This window comes from Canis lupus, chromosome 1 (assembly GCF_011100685.1).
Source record: "Canis lupus familiaris isolate Mischka breed German Shepherd chromosome 1, alternate assembly UU_Cfam_GSD_1.0, whole genome shotgun sequence".
NCBI classification, from domain to species: domain Eukaryota; kingdom Metazoa; phylum Chordata; class Mammalia; order Carnivora; family Canidae; genus Canis; species Canis lupus.
The window spans coordinates 114,806,633-114,833,512 of NC_049222.1; the positions used below are offsets into that span (position 1 = coordinate 114,806,633).

The window sequence follows — 26,880 nt, forward strand, 5'->3', positions numbered from 1 at the left end:
GAAGGCGGGGGAGCTGCAACACAAAGCTCGGTGCCTGTGCCAGGAGCCAGAGGCGGGCGAAGAGGGGCTGCTGGGGCTCCCCTGCAGGCTCGGAACCTGGGAGTCTGGCTGCTGGGCCTGTGCCACCTCACCTTCTGCCCTTGGGAGCCAACCAACCCACCCTGGGAGCTCACTGTGCAGCGGGGGCCTGCAGCTCGGCCACCCTGTGCCTCAGTTTCCCCTGTTAAAGAGGGTAACGCCAGTACCTGCTTCCTGGAGTCCTTAGAGGAGTCCCAGTTAGAACGCCAGGCACCCACGCAGTAAGGCAGCGCCCAGGAAACGAGGTCACCATTCTTACGGCGGGAGCCGACACTCGCTGAGCACCCACTGTGTGCCGGCCCCTCTTCTAAGCGCCCCACGCATGTGACCGACGAGGAAGCAGCCACGACGAGCCCCGCGTTACAGCCAAGGGAAAACGAGGCACAGGGAGCCCACAGCTTGGCACAGAGTGGACCTGAGGCTCCGGTCTGGGAACCCAGAGCCTATGCCAGGCCGGTTTTCAGAAATAAAGGCAGCGGTGCCCTCAGAGGGCCAGGCGTGCCAGGCTCTGCTGGCCGCCCTATGCCCCCAATCCCTCTTCCCCTGCACAACTGACCAGCCCCAATTCACAGATGGGGAGCCTGAGGCCCAGAGACAGGAAGCCCCTCGTCCAGGGCATCCAGCATTCAAACCGGGCAGGTGGGCACCAGAGTCCAGGCTCTTACCTGCCTGGCCTGCCCTGAGGGCCACGGGGACGCCACTGCTTCTGTCACAGTCACCATCATCTTCACCTCCGGGTGCCTTCCTTCCTCCCTCGCCCTCCTGTCCATGCCCATACTCTGCCCTTCCTTGTTTTTTAAATTTATTTATTTATTTGACTTAAGAGAGAGCAAGAGTGAGAACAGAGAGAGAGAGAGAGAGAGAGAGAGAGAGCGCACAAGGTGGGGGGGGGGGGCAGAGGAAGAGGGAGAAGCATGACACGGGGCTCAATCCCAGGACCCTGGGATCACGACCTGAGCTGAAGGCAGACACTTAACCGACTAAACCACTCAGGTACCCCTTGTTTTTTTTTAAGTTGATTTACTTATTTTTTGTAATCTCCACTCCAACGTGAGGCTCGAATTCATGACCCCAAGATCAAGAGTCACATGTTCATCCAACTGAGTCAGCCAGGTGCGCCCACACCCTGCCCTTCCAGTCCTGCCCTGAGCCCTCCTTGGGCTGGAGGTCCCTACCTCCTACCTGACCTGTCCCAGCCCCCCAAGGGCAGTGGGAGGCAGCACGTGCCCCCAACCCCATGGCCCTCTATCTCCTTTTACCCTGGGCCTTCGGGAGGACAATCTGCAGGGGTACAGGTGGCCACACACCAGTCCCCGCCACCAAAATGTGCCTTTCCGAGGCTCAGCCATGGCACTGACATCGCTACTGCCACTGAGAGGGACCCTGCAACTCTGCGCAGATGCACTCAGCTCATGGACTCCCTATGACCCGGGGAGGGGGTGGGGTGGAGGTAGGGGTGGGGGCAGCTATTCTCATTTCCTTCTCGCAGATGTGGAAACAGGATTACAAAGGTGAAATCTCTTGCACAGGTTACCAAGCGGAGCTGGGCCTAGAAGACAGTTGGATCCACTAAAGAGCTGACCTCCCGAAGCCTGCTGGGCCCCGAGATGCGTCCCTGTGATCCCCCTTGCTCGTTTTGCCCCAGCCACATGGGCCTCCTTGCTGCTCTTCAAACCCCAGACATGTCCCCACCTCAGGGCCTTTGCACTGGAGGCCACCCCAGCTGCCGGAAGCTCATTCTCACTGATGTGCACATGGCTCCCTCCCACATTCCCTCTACCTGCCTCGGTGTTCAGATAGCCGTGCTCCTGTCCTGTCCCCTCTACGCCTTTTCCTTTGCACCTGGCATCCGTCTTGCTCCCCACTGTACCTCAGTGTCCGCAACACGGCCCAGCCCACCCGAGGCACTCAAGGAACCTCTGGTGAATGCACGGACTCATCTGTACCTGCTGCGCTACATCCCTGCTCAGACACCGATTCTGCCCAGGTGGTCCTTAGGAAAATCCTGGGAGAGGGTGAAGCAGCCCCTCAGACAGAGGGAGCAGGGGGGACACCGGCCAGGCCACAGATGCCTCTGAAGTCCAGCATCTGATCCCAAGAGCACAGGCACATTTTGCGTCCAACTCTGAAACATTCACTGCAATTTAAAAAACTCTTTTAACTTATTTGACACGCGGGACAGGCAGTTTCCAACGTGTCCTAGTCAAAGCTTCAGGTTTTCTAGTCACCCCTGCATTTGCTTGTTCTACCCTCTGAGCTTTCCTGGGACGTAAATGATACCCACCCACCCACCCACCCACCCACCAAGGAAATCAGCTCTGGTAGAAAAGCAAGATCCACTTGTGTGAGTATGACAAAGCCACCGGGCGGGGGGGGGGGGGGGGTGTGCATGCGTGTGTAAAACTCCTTGCCTCCCCCCAGGCTCTGAATCAAGCTGCTCCCCTGCAGTCTGGGGAGCCGCCGACCTAGTGGGAACCCAGGGGCCCAGGGAAAGAGCAGGGGATGTTCCAGGATCACAGTCTCCAAAATGAAACCCTAAATCAGGAAGGGGACCATGAAGGAGGGCTCACTGACCCCAGCCAGCACTCAGGGCTGCCACCACTGGTTCCCACTCACCCTCCTGCCAAGACTCACCCTACTAGCTCTGGGAAACCCCTTCCCACCTCAGTTTACCCTGTTGTCCCTGGCTGTGTTCTGACAATGGAGGGGGAGTCTGGCCTACCTTCCCAGCCCCCACAGAATCCTCCCTTAACCCCCCACACCTGCCCACCTCCACACCTTTGCTCAGCTCTTGCGTGCCCATCTGTATAACCCTCCGCCTCCCCAGTCCAATCTCTATCCCACCCCCCACCCTCCCACTGCTGAGCCTAGTCTCTCCAAGGAATCATCAGGGACCTTGACCCCAGATGCCACCACATGCTTTGGGTCTGACATGTGCCCGAGCCCCGTCCTTGGCCAACAGCTACTCTACCCCCAAAGGACCCCATCACATTCACACTCCCGGCCACTGTCAATGGCTACTGAGGGCTGATCTCTGCCAGGCAGGGGCTGGGGCTCACAGCGGCAGTCAGAAGCGCCGGAGCATCCCTGCCCTTGCAGACAGAGCTCGCTTCTAGGGGAAAGGAGACAGTCAATAAATGAGCTAAGTCAGAAAAGTCTATAGTAAGTCAGATGGTAAATGCTGAGGACATACACAAAGCAAGGATGGAGAGGGCTGAGGGTGAGGGGCAGGAGAGGTTGGAATTCTCAATGAGGTGGTAGGGGAGGGCCTGGCTGGGAAGGTGACCCTTGGCTGGGACCCCGGGGGGCGTGGGGGGAGGGAGCCACGTGGATGCAGGGAGGAAGAGTCCGGGCAAATGTCCCCAGCTGGAACGTGCTTGATGTGGTCAGAGATGGAGCTGGTGCAGGGCAGGAGGTGGTCGGGGCAGATCGTGCTGGGACCTGCGGGCCACGTGGACAACTCTGTCCTTTCCCCGGGTGAGGTGGAGCCACACAGGGGCTCTGAGCAAGGGAAGGGACGTGGCCTGACTCAGGCGTCCACAGGCTCCCTGTGGCCATGTGGAACCCAGGGAGGTGGAGGACGTGACAAGCCAGCGGAAGATGGGGGTGGGCAGGGCCACGTGGGGGCTCTGGAGGGAGAAGTGGGCGGGCTCTGGGCATGATGCAATGGTCCAGATGACAGGACGTGCTGCGGACTGACCCCACCTCTCGCACTGGCTGCAGCAAGAGCACCGCGGGGGCGGGGGCTGGGTCCGGTCTTGCCCATCACCGCGTCCTCAGCCGCTGGCCTGTTCCTCTGCCCTCTCCTGGCCCTGTGCATCCCCTAACACGTTACAGTGATGAGTGTGCCCATTGTTTCCCACTAAGCAGGGGCTCGGCGCAGCCAGGAGCCCAGCACCTAGAGCGGGCCGCTCCTTCTCCACACCTGAGCGGATGGGGGGACAGGCACAGGCTTTGGTGCTGACTCGGGCCCTGGTCTGTGCCAGGCATGCAGATCAGGCCAGGCTGAGCCCTCCCCACGGTACTTGGGTGAGTGGGCAAGGAGGGGTAGTTCTCTTCCTTCTTGTTTCCCAAACCAGAAAACTGCGGCCCAGACAGGGGAAGTCACTGCTCAGGGCTGCCCAGCAACCACAAGGTGCCTACCCTGACCCACAGAGAAGGCCTCTGCTCCAGACGCAGGACCCTGGACGCTTGTGGGACAAGAACAAGGGCAGAGACAACTCTACTGCTTACAACCAGAACCAAGATCAGAAAGGCTGCCTTGGTTAGGAAGGACCCAGGAGCAATGTTAATAAACAAACAGCTCTCCCAGGCCTTCCCACTTGGATGAAATTTCCCCCTGTGACCTACCAAGGCCCTGCCCAGATGGACTCCGCCAACCTCGGGACCTCATCCCTTCTTCACTGCAACTACGCTGGCCTCCTTTTTAGTCTTGGATGCCTCAACCTTGTTCCAGCCTCAGGGCCTTTGCACCTACTATTCCCTCTGCAGAGAGCTGCATGGTTCGCCCTTTCCTGATATTTGAGTCTCTGTGCAAATAAAACCTCACTAGAGAGGTCCTTCTTGATCCCTGACAACATCTGCACTCCTGCTTTTACTTCCCTGTGGCATTTACTACCATCTGACACGATGCACATGCAGACCTTTGGTCCCCTCCTCCCTCCCGGCCCCCAACAGGGGCTCCCTGAGAGCAAGGGCCTTCGTCTCATCCTTGCTGTGTCCTTGGCATCTAGAGCAGCAGGCACTCAGCAAATATTCATGGAACAAATGAATGATGCCATTGCCAAGTGATGGGTCTAGACCCCGAGGGGGAACAGGCAAGGGTGGTGGAGGCAGAAGCCTGCAAATCCTTCGTGCCCGAGCAGGAACTGGTCTGAGTCTTTAGAGACCAAACCTGGCTATTTGTTAATAAGTTGGCATATGTTCCAAATGCCACAAAAGGTGCCCCACTGTGATCCTATCCCTGGGCCCACCCCACCACAGGGAGGCCCACCCTGGCCACACGACCTCGGCTGGAGATGTGAGGAAGTGGCAGCCCATTTTGGCTACAGGCAAGAAGCAAGTCACACAGTGAGAGATGCCACCAGAAATTCACTGGTCCCCATAACGGGTAGAATCCCATAGGGTGACACAGATCCAGGGGCCACCCTGGCCTTGGGAAGCAGCTGGCATTGGCAGTCTGGGGCATGAGCAGCAGCCCTGCTCTCTCCATGTCCCAGCCAGATGCAGCGCCATCTCCCCACCACTGGGCCTTTGCACAGACCGTGCCAGAGCAAGGACTCGGCAGGCAGGTGGTGGTTAGGAGCAGGCTCCCCAGGCTAAGTTACCAGCCCCACCACTCCTAAGCTGTGTGGCCCTGAGCAAGTGAGTTAACAACTGAGGGTGACGATAGTCCCTATCTCCCAGGACCGTCTAGACGATCGAATGAGATGGCAGATGAAAAACATTTAGGACCCTGCCTGCCACCAAGTGGGTCCTCGCTACAGGTTACCCCACTGGCATTACCACTGCCAATGCTGCTGCTGCTGAATGCACAGGGGAAGGAAAGAGTAAACGAAAGGGATGCGGGGCATAGTCCTCTCCTGGCCAGAGCAGCCTTACTGTCTCACTGCCTTACTTACTTCTGGGAGCAGAACGGGCTGCACTGTCTGAGGACAGGTCTGCTTCTCCCACTGCACTGGGAGCCTCCCGAGAGGGCGGTGCCGGGGGCCCTCTCAGCCACCCTATGTCTCCAGCCCTGCCCAACCCGGAAGGGGCACAGTTCAGAGAGTGGGGCTGAATGAAGAGAAGGTATTTCCTGGGCCCAGCCAAGGGCTTCGAGCCCCCAGGGAGGCCAGGCGGCTCCTGGGGTAGGCCCACACTCAGGTGCCCCCTCCCACCAGGCCAGGCCCCACAAGGCCCAGACAAAAGGATACTGTTGGCTTCCTTCGTGCCCCTAGAGGTACCCAGGGTGGGGATGGATGCCACAACAAACCTGAGAGTGTGGGCGAGCCCCCAGGGACCTAGGAAAATCAGATTAGACTTCATTCATTCTTCCCCGAGGCAGGACAGGAAGGAGGGAGGGGGGAACAGGCAGGAAAGAGGCTCCAGAGCCCTCCCAGGACACCCCACCCCTACCTCCAGCCCTGCCCCGCCATGCAACTCTCTGTTACACACACACACACACACACACACACACACACACGCAGCACATGCACATGCACACATGAGCCCTAGATACTGAAACATATGAAGCTGCCCCACGGCACCCGGTAACAGCAGCCACACAGGAGCCTTGGCAAGGAAAGGACATCCCACCCTGAGCCTTAGTTCCTGCCTTTGGGATACAGGCCCCAGCGGAGTATGCCTGAGCTTTGTGGCATCCGTGGGAGAATGCGGGGGAAGCAGTCATCAGGAGGGGCCTGGCTCGGAGGAACTCAGGATGGAAAGGCCAGAACAATCGCACAGTCCACAGCTGGGTCCCCGAAGAAGCCGTGTGGACGCCTCCCCCGCCCCTAGAGGTGCAGGGACTCCCGAAAGAGACCCACAACACACACTGACAATATACATAGTACAGACCACCCATCACCTTGAAACACAGGCACAATCCCAGATGCTCCCTAGCTGCCAGACTTACCTAGAGGGGACGCCCCACACACCCAGGTACACTCCCCAAGACACAGAGTTAGACCACAAGGGCCACACAACCCTAGATCCACACAGAGTTAGGAAATGAGACCCCGCCACAGACACAGGCACACCACAGCCAGCTCCAGGCTCATCCAGGGTGGCTGGTGAGGCACAGCCCTCAGAACCACCCCCTGGCAAACCAGATCCCAGGAATGAGCTCCCATGGAGGCGGAGGCGCTCAGGGACCTGTGCGGAGACACGTGGCTAGCCCCAGCAGGGAGACACCTGCCCCTAAGCACATGGAAACACGGCGACCTCACTTCTGGCCCCAAGAAAGGTGTGGTCCCTCGAGCACGTGCTTCCACTGGCTCGGGCGGCTTGCTGTCCAGGCGGGAGGGCTGCCCTCCCACGCCCCGTGCAGTCCTCCCCCTTTCTCCCCACCTGCCTGAGGCCAGGCTCGGCTCACCTGCACCATCCTCCTCCCTTGTCCTGGGCCACCCTCCGTGGGATAGGGCAGCAGACTGACAGGCTTCCAGCCGTCAGAGCAGAGGATGGGGATCGAGGGGCTCCCCGGGGCCCTCGATGCAGGCGCCACCGAGGAGAGCTGGCTGGCTCTGCACCCCGGCCTCCCTGGCAGTGGGTGGTGCTGAGGCCCTGCCCTGGCAGGAGTTGTGTTCGGCTGTGGCTCCAGTCCATGGAGGGCGGAGGGCGGAGGTTGGGAGGGAGGAAAAGAGGGAAGGAGGGGCCGAGCCTGGAAAGCTGGGCCACAGGGCCACAACTGCCCCGGCAGAGGGAAGGGCCGGGCAGGGACCCAGGAGCAGGGGGACCCAAGCCCCAGCCCCTGCTTCGGCAGGGTCACCCCTCACTAGCACACCCCCGTGCCAAGCTTGGCACCAGGAGCCAGCGAAGTGGTGGCTCCTCAGCATGGGGCTGAGGACCTGAGAGTGGCTGGCAGGTTTGAAATGACAGCCTGGGCTGGGGGGCTGGAAAGAGGGACAGGGATGGGGGGGGGGCTCTCTGATGTGGAGGGGTGGCTGGACATTCCAGGTTTGCTATATCTGCCCCCCACCCCGTGATTCCAGCAAGAATTCTGGCTCTCAGGCTTATTTCACAATGGAGGAAACTGAGGCCCAGAGAGGTTGAGAGGCTTGCCCAAGGCACCCAGTGAGGGGGGAGGGGTGGGCGGGCACCAGGCTTCCCAGGAAGGCATCTGTGCTCTTGACCTAGCTGCTCAGAGCATGAGGCTAGCTTGCTCAGAACCTCCATTCCAGAGAGAGGAAAAAGATGCTCAGACAGGGGGAAACCAGAAGGGGTGTGTGCACCCGCCCCACCTCTGCCTCATACCTCTCTCCCCCTCCAGATCTTACTTCCCCAGCAAAGCCCTCACTAGCCCAGGTCAGAGCTCCCAGTGTGACATGTCAGGGGACTTGGGGGGCCGGGGGGGTGGGGCTGCCTGGGTTAACACTATTCACCCTTCGGGCCCTGCCCCAGGCACCCTCTCCTCCAGGAAGCCTTGTCTGACACCAGGCTGGGTCTGGTTACCTCCTGTAGACTCCATCCCAGGGCTGACCCCTCCAGGCCACCCCATCTCTGACATGTCTGTCTCCTCCATTCGTTCACACATTTCCTGAGCTCCCAGCACCTACCAGGCAGGCCCGTTGGAGGTCCTGACAATTCAGCAGTTAACCAACTTGACAAAACTCCCAGCTCCGAGGGGCTGATATTTGAGTAGGACTGCTCCCCAACGGGCTGGGGGCAGGGGTGTCCTGTGAGTGGCAGGGACTAGGTTCTTGCAGGTGACCTAGGACAGGTGCCCAGTCGACAGTGAGCCCGTGAGAACAGTAAGCTAGTGGCCCAGGCAGGCAGGTGGACAGAGACGCCTGTGTCCTTCCCACTCCCCGGCTCTGGCACCTCTACCGAGACTACTCCCACTGCAGCCAGCTCCCTGAGGACTTTATCACTGGGACCTGGAGGACCCCACCAGCTCCAAGGTCCTGGAAATCCCATCTCCCCTCCTCCTGTCTACCACCTGCCCACCAAGCCAGGGGCTCCCAGTCCGGCCTAGGCTGGGCCTGAGGGACCCCAGAAGTCCTGGATCCCAGGCCACTCCCTCCTCTCTGGGGTGGAGCACCTGTCAGGCAGCCACCCAGAGTGAAGCCAAGTGGGTGGGCCCCAGACCTTCCCAAACCGGACAGGCAGGTTTGGGCTCCCACTGGGGAGGCAGTCAGGATTGGGCAGTTTTGGTCAGCCCGGGGAAACCAGGTCCCAAGGGGAGGGGGCGGGGAGGAAAGGGAATGGAGGGAGGGAGCACTCTTCCCCCAGAAGTCGCAGTGGAAACAAGGGGTGCTCCTGGGGACAGGCCTCAGGAGCAGAGAGAGGATCCTCCAGGATCATCTCACACCGGGAACAGACTGTTATAAAACTTTGTAAACTACCCCCAAATGGAAACTAAACCAATAAACCCATGTAAAGTTTATCACTCGGATTCTCAACTATTGACACTCGGCCACACTGGGCTTCAATATTCCCCTTCCTTTTCTGTCTGTCTGTCTCTTGATGATCTGAACACATGGTTCCAAAGCCAATGGCACCACAGGGTAAACAGTGACAGGCCAGCGCCCTCCTGGCGGCCCCAGCTCAGCCCTGGAGGCAACCTCTGCTAGTTTCCTTTTTTTCCTTTCTGAGAGAGCTGACACAGGCATGTGCGTGGGCGCCTATGCACACACATGCTTGCACACCTTTTGTAAAAAAAACATAAATGGCAGCACAGCACGCACACTATTCTGACCCTGCTTTCCCCCAAAACATTCCTTGGCTCCCCTGCACTCTTGGCGCCAGAGAAGCCTGGCAGCAAACGGTCCAGGGGAAGACACACTCTGGGGACCTAGCAAATGCTCTTCCTAGAAAGTGCTCTCCTGGGTATGTACCCGAGCAGAGTAGCAAAACCCAGCCTGCTGGCCTCAGGGACACGCGTGGGGAAGTGTGCGCAGCACAGGCTGAGCCAGCTAGGGAGACTGCAACCACCCCAAGTGCTGGTCTGCGGGAGACAGATGATGACCTGGGATCTCCTGGCTCCACGGAACAGTACTCGACAGTGAGAATAAATGACCCACAGCTACATGTGAGTGACCGCCAAAAATGACGAAGCACTATCTTATGACTTTGTTTAGGAAAAGCTCAAAGCTAGACAAGATGAAACGTGCTGTTTAGGGCTGCGCCCAGGGGGGCAGAAGCCAAAGAGAAGGCACAAGGCAGTGAGGGCCTGAGGGGGGCTCCTGGGGGGGCCGGCACCACCTGCTTCTTCATCTGGGGGGCGACTATGTGGGTTTTCTCTTTCTAGTAACTGGTTATGCTACACATTCACGCCTTATGCACTTTTCGGGGTGTGTGCTAACAATGTAAAATTGTGATGTTAAAGGCAAAGAAAAAAATATCTGCGTCTTAGTGATTTTCCAAGCCTAGATCTCTGCAAAGCGCTGCCGTGCTGCTTCAGCAGAGGCGTGGAAGGGTGGCTATGCCTGGAGCCAGTCCCCACGGGGCCAGATAGGTGCTTGCCAGCCTCTTGCTCTTACAAATGGTGCGCCACTGATACCCGTGTGCAGATGTCACTTCACAGGTGTGCCAGCACGGCTGTGGGCCTACATGCCCAGAAATGGGCTTGCGGGGCCAGGATCATGACTGCCAAGCTGCCCGCTCCCCCGGCCCCATCTCCCCGTCCCCCCAGTCCCCACAGCCTCAGGGCCCAGGCTGTTGTCAAGCTCCTGGCCAGTCAGACAGGTGGAGCCTGGCTCCTCTGAGCCTTCTTTTCATTTGCATTTTCTTAGGATGCACATCCTTTCATCGTTATAAAAGCCATCAGAATTCCTTGCCTGCTAAGTGTGGCCAGAAAGCCTTTGCTTATTTTCCCACGGGGGCCAGGGAGACCTTTGTAAAATCCAATTTACGCCCCTCTCCTACTGCAACCCTATCAGGGCCCACAGAGCTAAAGCTACCTCCTCCCCAGGGACCCCCAGGCTCTTCCAGCCTCTCTGGGCTCATTTCCTCACCTTCCCTGCCACCGGTCATGGGTGCCAAGGGCACGCAACCTCCTCCTCCTCCTTCAGAGATCCTGTCAACAGAAATCCAATGCACGTCCACCATGTGCCACCAGAGCTGAGGCTGGGGTGTAGCACGGTCCCTGCCTCGTGGGGCCTCTAGTCACGATCGCACAAATGAAATGTGAAATTCCGGCAGAGAAGGGCTGGCTGCAGGGATGAGAGTGTGGTGGAGCCGGGCCAGGGAGGGGCAGGAGCCAGGCCGGGGCGAGCCAGGGGAGCCGAGGTGTTAGGGACAGGCCTGCACTTGGGAGCTAGAACGCTGGCTGCCCTGTCTGCGGAGGACGAGATCGAGGTGGCTTGAGTGGGTGTGGGGACAAGTGACAAGATGCAGCACTGCTCCCGGCAGCTGATGAAGGCAGCCAGGAGGGCGGGCCACTGAGAGAGGGGGACAGACCGCAGCTATGTCTGCCAAGAAAAAGTAACACTTGTTGGTGAGTCAGATATGGGGGCTGAGGACAAGGCAGGTGCCGGGGTGACCCTGAAACTGGGTAAACCACAGTGCCACCTTCCACAAGGGGGAGCCTGAGAGGATCTCCCAAAATGACAGGCCCCAGACCCTAGAATAGCTCTGTTCGGGAACAGAAGAAAGTGGAGGCGTCACTCCCCCCTGCCATGTGAAGTCCCACCTACACAGCTACAGCAATCAGACAGTGTGGATAAACACGCGGGTCAGTGAGCAGAAGAGAGAGCCCACGGACAGACCCCCACAAATATACACACTGGGTTTTATTTTTTTTTTTAAATTTATTTTTTTAAATTTTTATTTATTTATGATAGTCACAGAGAGATAGAGAGAGGCGGAGACATAGGCAGAGGGAGAAGCAGGCTCCATGCACCGGGAGCCCGACGTGGGATTCGATCCCGGGTCTCCAGGATCGCACCCTGGGCCAAAGGCAGGCGCCAAACCGCTGCGCCACCCAGGGATCCCCACACTGGGTTTTAAAACCGATTTTTCTTCTTTGCGGTGAAATATACACAATATTTATCATTTCGACCGTTTGTAAAGCACATAATTCAGTGGCTCTAAATATAGTTTTGCAGTGTCGTGAACATCGCTGTCTACACCCAGGACTTCTTCATCATCCCCAACAAAAACCCTGCAGCTACTGAATGACGGCTCCCCATTCCCTCCTGCCTCCCAGCCCCCGGTAACCCCTATTCTCCTGTCTCTGAATTTATTTATATACCTATTTCAGGTATCTCACATAAGTGGGAGCTTACAATGTTTCTCCTCTGTCTGGCTTATTTGACTAAGTGTAACGTTTTCAAGGTCCATCCACTTGTAGCATTTTTCAAAAGCTCATTCATTTTTATAGCTGAATAATGCCCTGCTGTCTGTATCTAACACATCTTGTATATCCACTCACCTGTTGATAGACACTTGGGCTCCTTCCACCTTTTAGCTAGTGTGAATGATGCCATCACCACCGCGGAGGTACAAGTATCTCCCCAAGTCTCTGCTTTCAATTCTTTTGGCTATTTACCTAGGAGGAGGACTGCTAGGTGATTCGGCAGTTCTATATATAACCATTTGAACAACACCACACTGCTTTCCACAGCGGCTGCACCATGCTACGTTTCCACCCCTGATGCATGAGGACTCCATCGATACCTGTGATTTTCCCTTGTTTTGGAAATAGCCATCTTCATAGGTGCAAAGTGGTATCTCATGGTGGTACCTTATTTTCTGGCGAAAAAGTATAAGCAACTGGATGGAAAAAAGAGCATTTTCCACAAACAGGTGCTGGAACTGCTGGATAGCCACATGCCCCAAAACTGCACTTTGATCTTAAACCGCATGCTTTGCACCAATGTGAACTTAATATTGGATCACAGACTCATATGTAAAACTAAAAAACCTTCAGATGCCAATTAGCCAAACCAACCCTTAGGATCTAAGGCCTCGCACAGAGTTGTTAGACTTGATACCAAAAGAGCCATAAAAGGAAAAATTAATAAAGTAGATCTCATCAAAATTAAAAACTTTTGCTCTGCAAAAGTCCATGAGAGGAGGAAGAAAAACAAAACAGCTATGGATTAGGAGACAGTATTTGCAAACCTATCTGACAAAGGACTAGTATCGAGGAGAGAGAAGGAATCTTCAAAATTCAACAATACCCCTCCCCCCAAAAAAAACAGGTAGGAAATGAGCAGAAGGCATGAGGAGACATTTCACCAGAGATGATGCACAGATGGCAGATGGGCCCCTTCGGCCATGAGAGACAGGCAAATTAAAGCCACAATGAGTTATCATTACCTGCCTAGTCGAACAGCTTAAAATTAAAAAAAAAAAAAAAAAAAAAAAGCAACACTAAATGCTGGTGAAGATGCAGAGAAACCGGTTCATTCGCACGCTGCTTGGGGGAATGTAAAATGGTACAGCTGTAACGGTTTGGCAATTTCTTTACACATGCAGCTGCCTATACTGCCCAGCAATTGCACTTCTGGGTATTCATCTCAGAGAAATAAGTTATGTTCACACAAAAACCTGTACCTAACTGTTTATGGTAACTTTATTTGTCATAGCCCCCCACATGGAAACAGCCCAGGTGTCCCTCAACTGGTGAATGGTTAAACTGTGGTACGTCCAAACCATGGAATACTACTCAGCAAGAAAAAGGAATGAGCTATTGATATGGGAAACGACCTGGATGACTCTCCAGAGAAGGAAGCTGAGTGAAAAAGAGCCAACCACAACATTACCTACGGTATGATTCCATTTACATAACATTCTTTCTGAAGTGTTCAACTTTTTTGCTTTTATATTTTATTTTTAAAAAGATTTTATTTATTTATTCATGAGATACACAGAGAGAGGGAGAGAGAGGCAGAGACACAGGCAGAGGGAGAAGCAGGCTCCATGTAGGGTGCCCAACGTGGGACTCGATCCTGGGTCTCCATGATCACGCCCTGGGCCAAAGGCAGGCACCAAACCACTGAGCCACCCAGGGATCCCCTGCTTTTAGATTTTAAATTCTCCTTGTTGTTACAGTTCTTTACATTATGGTTGTGAAAACTGTTCCATAATACATTACATTCTTGAAATGCAGGGTTATAAAAACAGGGAATGGATAGACGAGTGGTTGCTGGGAGTTGGGGACGTGCCAGGGAGGGGATATGGCTATAAAAAGGCATCAGGAAGGATCCTTGTGATGGAATGTTCTGTATCTTGACTGTATCAATGTCGCTATCCTAGTTGTGGTCTCCTACCAACCAGAGTTCTGCAAGATGTTACCGCTGGGGGAGCAGGGGCTTTCTCTGTTATTTCTTACAACTGCCAGTGAAGCTACAATTTTCTTGAAATACAAAGTTTAATTTAAAATATTAATAAATGATGAAAAATGCCAGACCCTTTCCCACCTTTGAGCCTCTGAACATGCTATTTGTTTTCCCTGAACACCCTTCCGCACACTAATTCTTGCTCTCTTTCAGCCCTGAGCTCAGCTGTCTCCTTTTCTTTTCTTTTCTTTTCTTTCTTTTCTTTTCTTTTCTTTTCTTTTCTTTTTTTTTTTTTTTTTTTTTTTTTTTTCATTTTACTGTTGTCTCCTTTTCCAGGAAAGCTTTCCTGATTTCCTAGGCCCAGTCTTCTGGGCTTCCTCCACCACAGCCGTGACACTGGTCTGTGCTCCCCCTCAAGGTCGCTCTGGACTGTCACCGATTGGTACTGTGTCTATCTCCATCACTAGACCACAAGTTCCATGAGGGAACACCATGGGCTGACCAGTCACCAGTCCTTCCTGGGCCTCAGCCAGCACAGAGAAGAGGAACACAGTGAGCACCTACAAAATGAATGAGTGAATGGCAACAGTGACAGTAATACCGACAGCTAGAGCTCATTACTTGGTTTCTCCGGGCCACTCTCTTTTTGAGCGCTTTACGTGGATGAAATAACCAATACAATCCCATTTTACACACAAGGAAACGGAGGCTGACAGAGGCCCAAGGTCCCCCAGCTAGTAGGTGACAGAGCCTGGGGAGCAGACCCAGGCCTCCGCATCCACAGCCTTTGCTAGTACCATTCACCCCAGAGGACTCTCTGGAAAAGGCTGGATGAGCCTGGCTAACAGGGGAAGCAAAGGGGTACAGGGGGCAACCAGAGAAGTCATCATCTGGCCCCTGGCCCCCAATCCATTCCCATGTGCAGGGACAAGCAGACCCAGGATGATCCCAGAGGCCCCCTTATCCCTTAAGTGCTCAGGGAAGACCCCGTACATGTCAAGGGCCCATAACTGAACCCCAGTTGGTGCCCGGGGAAGCCAGTAGTACCCTCCATGGACAGAAGATGCCCACTGTCACTGGAGGCAGTGGTCTCAAGCTCCCAGAGTGCCCTCCTGACGCTTCCATCTGGCTACTGGCTGGGGGTATCTCTGACCCCCGCCGGGGAACCTTCCTATGGGCACAGGACTGAGTTTATCCACCTGGAGAAACCCCAGGAGCAAAATGTGGAGAGCAAGGAGCAGCCAAGCGCTGGCGGTCTGGTACCATTGTACCCAGTTTCAAAAGTTGCAGAGCAACGTGGGAGACATGGAAGGGACCACAGGGAGGCGTGCACACCTGCAGATGGGCACCGAGAGTGTCTTCTCTCTCTGCTGGGCAGAGTGCCTTCGGGGGGGGTGCATCAGGTGACTAGGTGACTCTGTCCCCTTGGGGGCAGCGGGTATCTCCACCGATTCACAAAAATAGAGGCAACAATGAAAAGGAAGACAAGGGAGGTTGAATTTCTTTGACAAAGCTGGAAGAGCACGTAGAGCAGGGGGCTTTTGGGGTGCTGGTGATGCCAGTCTTCTTGATCTGGGAGGTGACTGGAGGGCATATGCTTTTGATTACAATTATTCATTACACTGTACGGAGTTACGCACTGCTCCACTTGGTCCTATTCCACACTCCCATGCGGTGAACAGCAGGGGCAGCAGCTCTGGCAGCTGGGAGCTTCGTCTCTACGCACACGGACCTTTCCTCTCTCTCTCTCAATCTCTCTCAAGCCCTATTTCTACACAGACACAAACATGCGCACATGCACACCCCAAAGTTGTAAACTGCTACCGTAATCAGAACAGAGGTCCTCCTTGGCCCCGTGCAGCTCTTGGCCTGTTTCCTGCAAGGGAAACAGAGGCCTGCGAGCAGCCAGTCCTGGAGCCCCCAGAGGCGGCCACAACACCGGGTCTCTCCACATCCCGGGCACCCTCGTGTCCTGCGGGGATCCCACTCTTCAGTGAGCCTTTCTGGCCTTGGGAACACACCCATCTGCAGTGTCCCTGCCCTGACCTGCCCTGGGGCACCAGCAGCCAGTCCTACAGAGTGAAAGGAGTACTTAAGATTGAAGGTTTAAAGTGTCCCCATGGCAGGGGCAGCTCCTGGCTGGCTCATCTGTGCCGGCTGCTGGACACACGAGACGGCGGCAAGGCCAGCACGAAGTGGCACATTCGGGCACCCTGCTAGTGCAAAACAAGGCAGTGAGCGGGGTGCTGTCAACACGCCCACGTCTCAGAGGAGGAAAGTAAGGCTCAGAGAAGGGAGGTGCTGGCCCCAGGTCACACAGTGTGCGTCAGAGCCAGGAGTCCAAGGTAGATCTGACCCAGTCCCAAGTCCACGCACTTAACCATGTTCAGTCTCTCATTCGTTCATGCGCCCAATACCTGCATCATGCACGCAGTGTGTGCCCAGCACAGTTTTAGGTACTGGGGACACAGCAGTAAATAAATGTCCCCTCCTTCCCAGAGCTGACATTCCAGGGGGGCAGAGAAGACAATGAGAGGGAGAGGGCAAGGAGCGCATTCGGGAAGGTCTGCTGGGAGGTGTGTGTGTGTGTGTGTGTGTGTGGCATCGGAGCTAGAACACAGGGCAGTGAGGTGGCCACATGGCAACCCAGGGAAGAGCATTCAGAGCAGAGGGAATGGCCACCACAGACGCCCAAGGACTGAAGCCAGCCTGACACATGCCACAGTGTGCAAGGAGGCCAGCGTGGCCGGGAGGGCGGGAGGGAAAAGTGGTGGAGCTGAGGGCCAAGAGGCCCACGCTAAATGCAGAGGGACAGCGGCCCGCAGAGCATGTGCCAGGCGTCACGCCCTTTTCTGAACGGTCTCCGTCTGCCTGAGTCCTGACCACAGCCCCCGAGGGAGGTGTATCCCCATCGTGTTCCAGAGGAGGAGCGGGTGGAGGACGGGAAAGCTCCCCGGGGTGGGCCCGCTGGCCAAGGGCCGAGCCAGGGCAGGAGGGCGGCTCTGTGCCTAAAGATAACCACGGGGCCAGCCGAGGGTGACAGAGTCAAGGGTGGGGATGGAGGCCAGGGATGACCCTCGGCTGGGGGCCTAGGATCCAAGCAAAGCAGAAGCCCAAAGCCAAACATTCTGACGACAGGCAGTTGGTGGGAGCCGGAAGCTAATGCACGGCTCCTAAGAAAAGAGAAATTTTTTATTTCATCTACTCACTTTTTTTAATTTAATGGAATTTATTTTATCTTGATGTACATTTTATTTATCTTTTTTTAGTAATCTCCACACCCGACATGGGGCTTGAACTCACAACCCCAAGATCCAGAGTCAGCATGCTCCAGCGACTGAGCCAGCCAGGAGCCCCCTAAATTTATTTTAAAAGTGACCCAGAAAAAAGAAAAGTGACCCAGACACTAATGTTGATCTGATGTTTATATGTATAGCACCAGCTGTGAAAGAAACAGAACCTGAATATAATCAAGCCCCCAGACCTAAGTCCCAATTGACATGAAACAAAGGGGACAGAGGAACATGTCAAATGACACCAGGATTCGGCTGGATCCAGACTGGAAAAATTCTCGGGGACAAAGGACTAAGGTCTTTGGCAGATACACAACGCAAATAGCAAGCACACAAAAGCGCCGATGCGAGAAATCCTACAAACTACAGAAGGCTCAAGGGACCTGTCAACCACAAGCAAAGCACAGACCTTGTCTAGATTCCAAATCAAACAAATTGAAAAAGGATGATAAGACAATTGGGGAAATGTGAAGATCTTAAGGAATCACCAGCTCTTTTTTTCTGTGACAACAGTATTGTGGGGTTTGTTTTTTAAGGCTCTTTAATCTCTTACAGGAGAAAAATCTGAAAAATGTATGGTTAAAGCATATGATATATGGGAATTGCTTTGAAAAAATCAGGGAGGTGGGGCCTGGGTTATAGATGAAAAAGCCTGGCCTTCACTGGTAATTGTGGGACACCGGGGACAGTGACGGGAATAGGGACAGGGACGTGGGGAAGGCACGAGGCCATTCTTCCAAGCATGAGTGAACACTTCCATTATATGAAGGTTTTAAACATTTTGCAAAAGAAAATGTGACCTAATGATAACAGCAAAGAATTATGGATAGCTCACCAGGTGAATCTTTGTTACTAAATCCAAACACATGTCCTGCCTCTAATAACCGTTAACAGTGACCACAGCCAAAGGGGCCATAATGACATAAGGATGGCAGCGCTGTGCTGAGCGTCACACACGACACTGACTCACTCGCTCCTCCCAGCTCCCCAGGGAGGCAGCAGGAATCTGTCTCCTCCTGCTCCAGATGTGGGAACCAACGCCGAGAGATCTGGGGCTCCGGGCCGGCCCGAGGTGACAAAGGAAGAAAGCCATAGCCGGAGGGCCCAATGGGGAGCCCTTGCCCCGAGTGGGTGCGGGAGAGGTGGCTGGTGAGCCCCGGGGAGTGGGGACACACAGGAGCCCTGGACTCATTCCCCCTCATTCCCATTGAAAAGTAAACGCTCCTGTGCTGTAATATTCACATCTTCGCATGAGCCTTTGCTGAAATCAAACCTTTGGTCACTCCACAGGAGCCTGAAAATGGTAACCGGCCACAGATGACGCCAGCAGACTTCTGGGCCCACGGGAGGATCCTGGGCCACAGGATCTGTCACGTCAGGGTCCGCCTGCCTGGACAGTCCCTCCTCAAGGTTGCAAAGCTGGTCCCAGTACCCGTGAGTGTCAGGGGGACACGTGCCCCCCACCCCCACTCCAGGTGCCCACAGAAGTGAGGGAGGCTGGCAAGGTGACCTCGGCCTCCTTCCCATCCTGCCCTGGGCCTGTGGGAAACCATTTCCCTCTATGGCTTTGGCAGGGTCCTGGCTAACGGGGGAAGCCAGGGAAGCTTTGACCCAGGAGAAGGGAAGCAGAAATTGCGGGCAGGGAAAGGGAGAGACACAAAAGGCAGAGACATGGAGAGAAAGAGGATTGGAGGGAGACAGAGAAGACCGCCCACCAGGAACCTGGAGGACCCAGGCCCAGAAGACAGGACTGCGCAGAGGCTGCACCTCCCGCAAGGAAGCCCCTGGGCCTCGGCTGCCTCGGCCAAAATGTGGGAAAACTCCTATTTTCTGACAACTTACTTGTGGGGGTGACGTGGCTCAATCATGCCATGTCAGAGGCCTAGAAAAGTGCCCCAAACGTTGCAAAAGTGAACACATTTGCTATCACTTCTGGAGGCCAGTGGCTCTCATCCTAGCAAGTCACACAGGCAACTTAAAAACAACACCCCCTCCCCCAATTGATGCTCAGGCCCCACAGCCAGAGACTGGGATTCAAATGGTCTAGGCTTGGGCCCCTGTGTGGTTGCCCCCTCCACCATACAGGGGAGCGGCAGGGGCAGCGCCCAAGAGGCCCCCTGCCCCCTGCCTGCCCGCCCTCCCCCACCTTGGGCCACGGGGAGTCTGGGGCCTGCTGAGGAATGCAAGGAATGAAGTCAGGCCTGGCACAGCCATCTCCACGTCCCCTCCCCTTCCACAAACTCCCAGGAGCCCATATCATGTGTCTGGTCCAGGCAAAAGCCTCCCTGGGGAGGCAGTAGCTAGCTCTAGGTCCTCCGCCCTGCATCCCTATTCCCAGCCTTCTCCTCCTGGGTCCCCTCCAGCTCACGTGCTGGACCACAAGGCCCGGGCCAGGGGTCCCCTTCATGAAGCACTTATCAGTGGTGGGGTGAGTGGCCCTGACAGCCAACAAGGAGCCCACAGAGCTTATCACCTGCTCTGGTGGGCGGGTGTGTGTGTGTGTGTGTGTGTGTGTGTGTGTGTGTGTGACCTGAGACCGCTTCCCAGAGGAGGTGACCTTTAGGTCAAGGCACAAAGAATACATGGCAGGAGAGCACTTACCAGAGGTCAGCAAGGCTAAAGTGCAAGCAGAAGGGGGCAGGGCCTGGTCCACCAGGGGAGGGTTCAGGTTTGGGCCCTCTCCCCAGCCAGTGGGGGACATGGAAGGAATTTAAGCAGAGAAGGGCCCCCCTGCACTGACCTCAGCCACACCTGCTGCCTCACTGCAGAGTGCCCGGGGATCCCCAGGTCCTGCCACCCCCGCGGGGTAGGGTTGGGCCCTAGCTCCTTCCTGCCATGCTGTGAGGAGACCCCACCAGAGTTGCTTCCCGCAGCCCTGAGCCTGTTCCCCGATAATTAAACCGTAAGCTGATTAGTCAAGGAAAACCTTTAATTAGCCCTTGAAATCATTCAGGGAAATTACAACCTCCTCTCCGGGCACCCTGCCCACCCTCTGCCAGGGACCAGGAGTGATGCCAGGAAGGAAGCAGGGTTAGGGGTGGTGTGTGTGAGGTGGGCTCCTGCCCCTAAAGTGAGCCTCACCCGGCAAAGACCAAACGTAGGGTGCAAGATGCCTCTCAGGGGAAGAAGCCCAGACTCCCCAGGCCACACCACAAAGTGCCTCAGCATAGATCTAACAAGGAGTGGGCAAGGACTGTGCTGGAAAAGTGTGGCGCTCTCCTGAGAGACCTTAGAGAAAACAAATAAATGGAGAGACAGACCACGTTCATGCACTGGGAGACCCAATGTCAGGTCTGTGTGTGTGACGAGATGCTTGTCTAATATTTAAGTAGAATTCAGAAAGCCTAGGATGGCCAAGACTCTCTTGAGAAGAACAAGTAGGAGTGCTTGCTCTCCCTGTGATCAAAACTTCTGATCAACTAGAGAGATACGGCCAGGGTGGCAGTGATGCAGGAATAGGCCAAAAGGTCACGAGAAAAGGACAGGGCATCCAGCAACACACCCACTTATACAGACACATGACTTAGGGTAACGGTGGCCGTGGGGAAAAGTCAGTCTGTTCCTAATAAACGATACTTGGGTGATTGGGGATCCAGGTGAAAAATAGGAAACTGGATGCCTACCTCACACCACACACACACACACACACACACACACACACACACACAATATTCCAAAGCAAAGAAAGGTGAGAAGCAGAACTATAAAGTGATGCATTTGACCAGATTAAAATTAAGCGCTTCTGTTCACCAGAAGACACCACAATGGAAGTGCAAAGATGAGCAGCAGGCGGGGAGCGTTATGGCACCTTAGAAACAAAGGCTCTCATCCAGAACCTAGGATTTAACTCAAAGAAGTAACAAATAAGACTGCAGACAGCCCAACGGGAAGTAGGCAAGTGACTTAAATGAGCTCTTCCCAAGGGAGGAGCCCCGGCTGTTCCAGGAACAGGTGAAAAGCCGCTCTGGGGAGATGCAAATCCGCACCCAGAGGAGATACCACCAGACCTGGTATCTCAGCACCAGCTTGCAGGATGGGCTGGCATCACCCCGGTGCCACCCTTACCCTCTCCACCTGTGACATGGGATCCCAGGAAGGCCTGGGCACACGCAGGGAGCACTACTCTTGGGGCACCGGGCAAACCTTCAATTAGTTTCCCCTACGAGTCAGCCTAAGGAATAAGCACTCCCCAGACCCAAGGTCATTTCAGGCCTTCCCGTGCCTCCGAGCGGGGATGCCCCAGAAGGCTGAGTCGAAGAGACAGACGCCAAATGGGTAGCAACTGGATCTGTTTATCCACCAACCACTGTGTCCCTGGGGAATCAAAAAAGGGCCAGGCGCTCGAGAGCATATGTAGGAGGAAAAGGCCAACGACCACATTCATATTTATACACCAGGCACTGGCCTAAGTATGTTAGGAGCCGAACTTCAGAGATGCCCTAGAACACGCGAGTGGCCTCGATTCTAGGGAAGAACAACGGAGAGGTGGAGAGGCCCGAGTGGCTGTCTGCACTCAAATCCAGACCGGAGGCAGAGCCGGCAGTGATGTTAGCTGCCCTTCAGCTCCTCAGAGACCCCTGCCCTCTGCCCTGCCGTCCCCTCCCTCAGTCGATTCCTGCTCACCCTTCCAGTGGCATTCGCTCCGCACTCAGGGTAGATCCTCCGCCACGCTCTGCTCTCGGGCAGCACCACTTACAGCTTATCACAGCTCGTTCACTCCTTCCCCCTCCACCAGCAATTATTGAGCAACCATGGCACACACATCACGTATCAGCTGAGGTTACAGCAAGGGACACAGGAAGGGTCGCCTGCCACGACCCCCCTCCCAACCCAGGAAGCCAAGTTATGAGGGGCAAGGAGGACAAAAAGCAAAAGATGCACAAATTGTAATGTAATGTAAGCAGCGATGATGAGTGCTACAAAGAGAATCAAGCCCGGGAAGGCAGGAGGAGAGAGTGACAGGTTGCAGACAGGCAGCATGAACCAAAGGCCCTGAGGCAGGACCCAGCCTGGAATGTTCCAGGAGCAGCGTGGCAGGAGAGGAGGGGAAGCTGGCAGGAAAACGGGGCCAGGATCTCATGACTGACCTCTCCCCACCCCCCACAGGGAGATGAAGCCACAGGAGGGTCCCCAGCAGGGCAGGGATGTGATCCGACCCTGACCCTGACCCCCTCTGGCTTCATGTGAGGACAGACGGTGGGAGCAATGGGGAAAGGGGGGGGGACGGGGGTGGCTCAAGCGGCGGCTGCCACAGAGGAAAAGTGAAAGGTGCCAGGTTCTGCTCTGCAGGTAGACCAAGTGGCGTTCCTGCCATCGTGGATGTGAAGGAAAAGGATGAGCGGAGTCAGGATACCACCGGACTCCTGGCCCAGTCGAGAAGATGGATGGGGTGCCCACTAATGAGGCAGGGTCACAGTGTGTGTGTGTGTGTGTGTGTGTGTGTGTGTGTGTGTGTGGCAGGGAGAGATGGGGGCCTGGGAGTCCAGCTTATTTCACCTGCCTGCATGTGGATCTGGGACCAAGGTCTGTCTCCTGCATGGCGGAGCTCACTGAGGGCCCCTGCTGTGCTCACCTCTGGTTCCCGTGGCCCCAGCAGAGCACTTATTAGGGAATAAGCACTGGCTCCTACTGGTAGGACAGGAAAGAGCGGGCATGGACAGGAACATGGGAATGAAGAAATAACACGACGGACAAGCGCAGGTTACTTCTGCGGTGGGACAGTATATAAAACGTTCCAAGGTCAATGAAGAAGTCTGACACACCCTACGTGTGGTGCGCACTGGTGCGCAACCCTACCCTCCGACCCAAGCCAGGTGCCCTGACTAGCCTCCCTGGAGAGCTGCGTGCACGCATGGCCCAGGCGGCGTGTTCAAGGACATTCACCCCTGCAGGCCCGGAGGCAGAGAGCTCGGCTCTGGTGTGTCCTCACAATAGAATAGCGCACAGCAGCCAGGGTGGACGCTACTGACACGCTCGACCGCGTGGCCAGACCCCACAGACTCAGGATAAAGAAGGCAGCCGCAAACAAGACGGGCCGGGAGGATTCCATTTCTGTGACGTTCAAAAGCGGGCAAGGTGGCATTCTGTAAATTCAGGGATGCATGGCTGGCAGGGACTCTGCAAAAGCAGGGACACGGGGACCCCCAAGGTCAGGGGAGTGATCACTCCTGGGGTCGTGACCAAGAGGGCGACAGCGGGTTCCTAGCATGCAGCGCTGGGTCTCCCCCTGGGTGTGGCGAGGTGTTTGTTCATCTCATAATCACATTAAGCTGACATCTGCACTTGTTAGGCACATTTCCGGAGGCACATTATGCTTCGCGATTATTAAAGCTTTAAAAGTAGTAGAATCATAAACGTACCTAACTAGGTATACACAACACGGCATCTCAGAGCCCAATAATCGGGGCCAGGCTGCCGTGGAAGGTCTGGGAGAAGGGAGGACCGGGCTGCCGAGGCCCCTGTGGGCAGCAGAGGAGGGGTCCCCTGGGAGAGAGGAGGCGCACTGCCTGGGGGGTCCTCACCTGAGGGAGGTACGCTGAAGAGCCGCCTTCGGGCCATGTCCTACTTTCTCCCCATTGCTCACCCTGACCGTGGAGGGGAGGGGGTGGGAGAGCAGGAGGGGAGCGGGAGGAGGGTGGGAAGAGGCTCACGATAGCAATAGCAGGCACTTGGCTTCGCTTCCCTTCCCTTCCCTTCCCCTGGTGTGGGAGTGGCTGAAACCAGCCCGGGGAAGCCAGCCCGCACCCACCAAGCAGCACAATGCAGCTTTATCAGGAGTTTCCAGGGCTGGGCCTGGCACCTAGGGGTGGAAGCGGGGAGGGCCTGGGAGGGAACGAGCTATCTGGGGACCCTGCCCGGGGCCCCCACCTGTCTGGGTGCTCCCCTCCAAAGCTCTGCTGCAGCCAGCCAGGAAGGAAGACCCAATGGGGGGGGGGGGGGGGGAGAAAGGCCTCTAATCCCTCAGGCTTAGCTCTGGGGGTGGCAGAGGGAGTGCAGAGGGAGTGCGGCAGAGGGAGTTAGGAGCCCACTGGGCAGTGACCCCAGGCAAGCCTCCCAGGTTCTCAATCTCCTCCCCTGTGAAAGGGGAATAATAGCAACGCCTACATGTTGGGGTGCTGGGAAGGTCCAATGAGTTAGCTCACCGGAAGGGCTCGGGATGAGGCCTGTTAACAGTAATGATACAGAGGAAGGCTCGGACTGTTACCACTAGCAGCTAACAGCCTTTGAGCACTCACTATGCATTTTGCCTGATGATTATGCATTTACAGGCTCAAAACCCCCCTTTGAAGACGTACCATTATCCTCTCCATTTTGTAGACTGGGACACCAGAGGACAGAGCAGTTAAGTGACTCGTCGGGGATCACGCAGCTAGTAGCAGGACAGCTGGCTCCAAAGCCCGTGCCCTCCGCCTCCACTGTTACCACACAAGTTAAGAACTTCAGGCCGGAGCCATGTAGGCCTGGGTTCCAGTCCTGGATCTGCCACTGCTCTGCTGAGGGGTTGCCAGCCTGTGCCTCAGTTTCCCCTTCTCAGGGAAAGTAAAAATACCACGTAGAGACAACAGCTCCCAGGAAAGGAAGCCCAGATGGCTTTCAACAAACACAAAGAGGCTCCGCTTCGCTCACATTAAGATCCGAACCACCTCGAGGGCCATCTGGCACCTTACCTGACTGGCAAAGGTCAAAGCATCCGCTAAGGCCCCAAGCAGGTGGCCAGCCGGTGCCGGCAGACGCTGGGGCTGGGCTGTAGGCGGGCGCACGCTCTCGGGCGGGCGTGCACATCTCAGGCCCCCGAGCCCTCCCCCAGAGACGCACCCGGGGCTGTGCCGGCTCGGGTGTGCAGCCCTGCTCGGGGAGGGCCAGGCCGGCCACCGGAGCCGTCGGCGGGAACACGCGCGCGTCAGGGAGGCTACGCAGTCACGGACAGCACCAGGAGACGCTCCAGGCCCTCGTGCACGCCTGTGGAGCGAAAAGGGCCGGGGTGAGGGCAGAACGCAAACCTGGGAAGTCGGCTCCATCTGGGTAGAGACAAAGGGGGCAGAGCACGTGCAGGGACAAATATCTTGAGACAGAGGAGCCGCCACCAACAATGGCTCTCTGGGAAGGGGACTGGCCGCCAGGCTGGGACCGGGATTTCCCTGCCACTGGATACCCGTCTGTGCCGGGCGCGCTTTCTCCACTATTATTGAGGGGACCGGGCAATGCGTGTGCACGGCACAACAACGCGCCTTCTCCAAACGCGAGCGCTGGGGAAGAGAACTGCGGCTAATAACGTGTCCCGGCCGGGCGCTGGGCAGAGCCAGGGCCGGCGGGCCGCGCCGGGAGCGCCGATCACCAGGGGCTGGGAGCAGCCGGCGGGACAGGGCGCAGGGAAACGGAAATTGTTAAAATTGTTGAATTATTAAATTGTTACCACAAGCTTACTGTGTGCCAGGAGACTTGGGAAGCTCTTTACGGTATGATCCACAATCCTCCCAACGGCCCACTTAACAGGTGAGGGATGGGAGGCCCACGGAGGCTCCGGCTCTGTCCCAGAGGCCCCAGCTAGGGGGTCAGGGACATGTGTGAACCGGACCATGTGGCCTCTGGCCCCCGGGGGTTGGCGGCAGCACCTGGGGAAAGGCAGGGCAGGGCCCGAGGGCCCCAGGGGACAGGCTGCAGTGAGTGGTGGCTTCGGTTGCATCTGCCGTAGCCGGCTCCCCTGGGACCTGGGAAAGCTCCTGGCCCTCCTTGCTCCCCCACCCCCGACACCTTCCTGTGGGCCCAGGCACCTGGCAGAAAACAAGCCCCAGCCCCGGAAGGGTGGCGGGGGCGGGAAGGGTCCCATTTCCCTGGCCGTGACTTGGAAGGAGGCTGCTTCCTGCTGGCAGCATCTGTGGCCGCCTGGCTCGGGTGATGGGATAAACAGCTGCTGGGGACACCCCGACCGGCGTCTGGCCAGGAAGTCTGGTTTACCGTGAGCCAGCAGGACAAGGAGGGGTGAGGCAGTGGATAAGAGTTGAGGAGGCCCCTGAGGGAGGTAGGGACCCAGGGCCCAGAAACAACCCGGGTTTGACAGACCTCCAAGGAGCTTCCATCCAAAGAGGAGCCTGGGTAAGAACCAAATGGACAGGAAGTGGCCTTGTCTCACCCAAACCACTTCCAAATCACTGGAGGGCAGCCACCACAAGCAGTGACTCTAGAGTCTGCAGACCTGGAGTTCAAGTCCTACCTCTGCCACCTGCCTGCTGGGTAACCTTCGGCATGCCATGTACCTCTGTGGGTCTCAGTTTTCTCATCTCTGAAGTGGGGATAGTAACAATCCTACCTTGTAGGCTGTTGTGGAGATCAAATGGGTGAATGTGGGTAAAGTAGAGGCGCCTGCGTGGTGCAGTCGGCTAGGCGTCCCACTCTCGATTTCGGCTCAGGTCAGGATATCAGGGTTGTGAGACTTGAGCCCTACATTGGGCTCTGCACTGGGCGTGGAGCTTGCTCAAGATTCTCTCTCCCTCTGCCCCTCACCCCTGTGCATGCCTGTGTGCATGCTCTTGCTCTCTCTTTCTCTCTCTCAAATAAAAATAAGAAAATCTTTAAAAATATATATG

The 26,880-nt window shown here is 56.2% G+C and overlaps 1 protein-coding gene across 4 annotated transcripts in view; it reads right to left on the bottom strand.

The window, feature by feature from the left end:
- PAK4 (p21 (RAC1) activated kinase 4) overlaps nucleotides 1–26,880 on the bottom strand; it is a 43,393-nt gene that overhangs the window by 12,079 nt on the left and 4,434 nt on the right. The window contains exon 1 of one of the 4 annotated variants that reach the window (XM_038528938.1): nucleotides 23,818–23,838. The exons of 2 other annotated variants lie outside the window; for them this stretch is intronic. The gene's annotated coding sequence lies outside the window, so the exon portion shown is untranslated. Of the gene's footprint in view, nucleotides 1–7,153; nucleotides 7,342–23,817; nucleotides 23,839–26,880 lie in introns of those variants that run through there. One more of the 4 variants, XM_038528937.1, reaches the window with a different exon arrangement.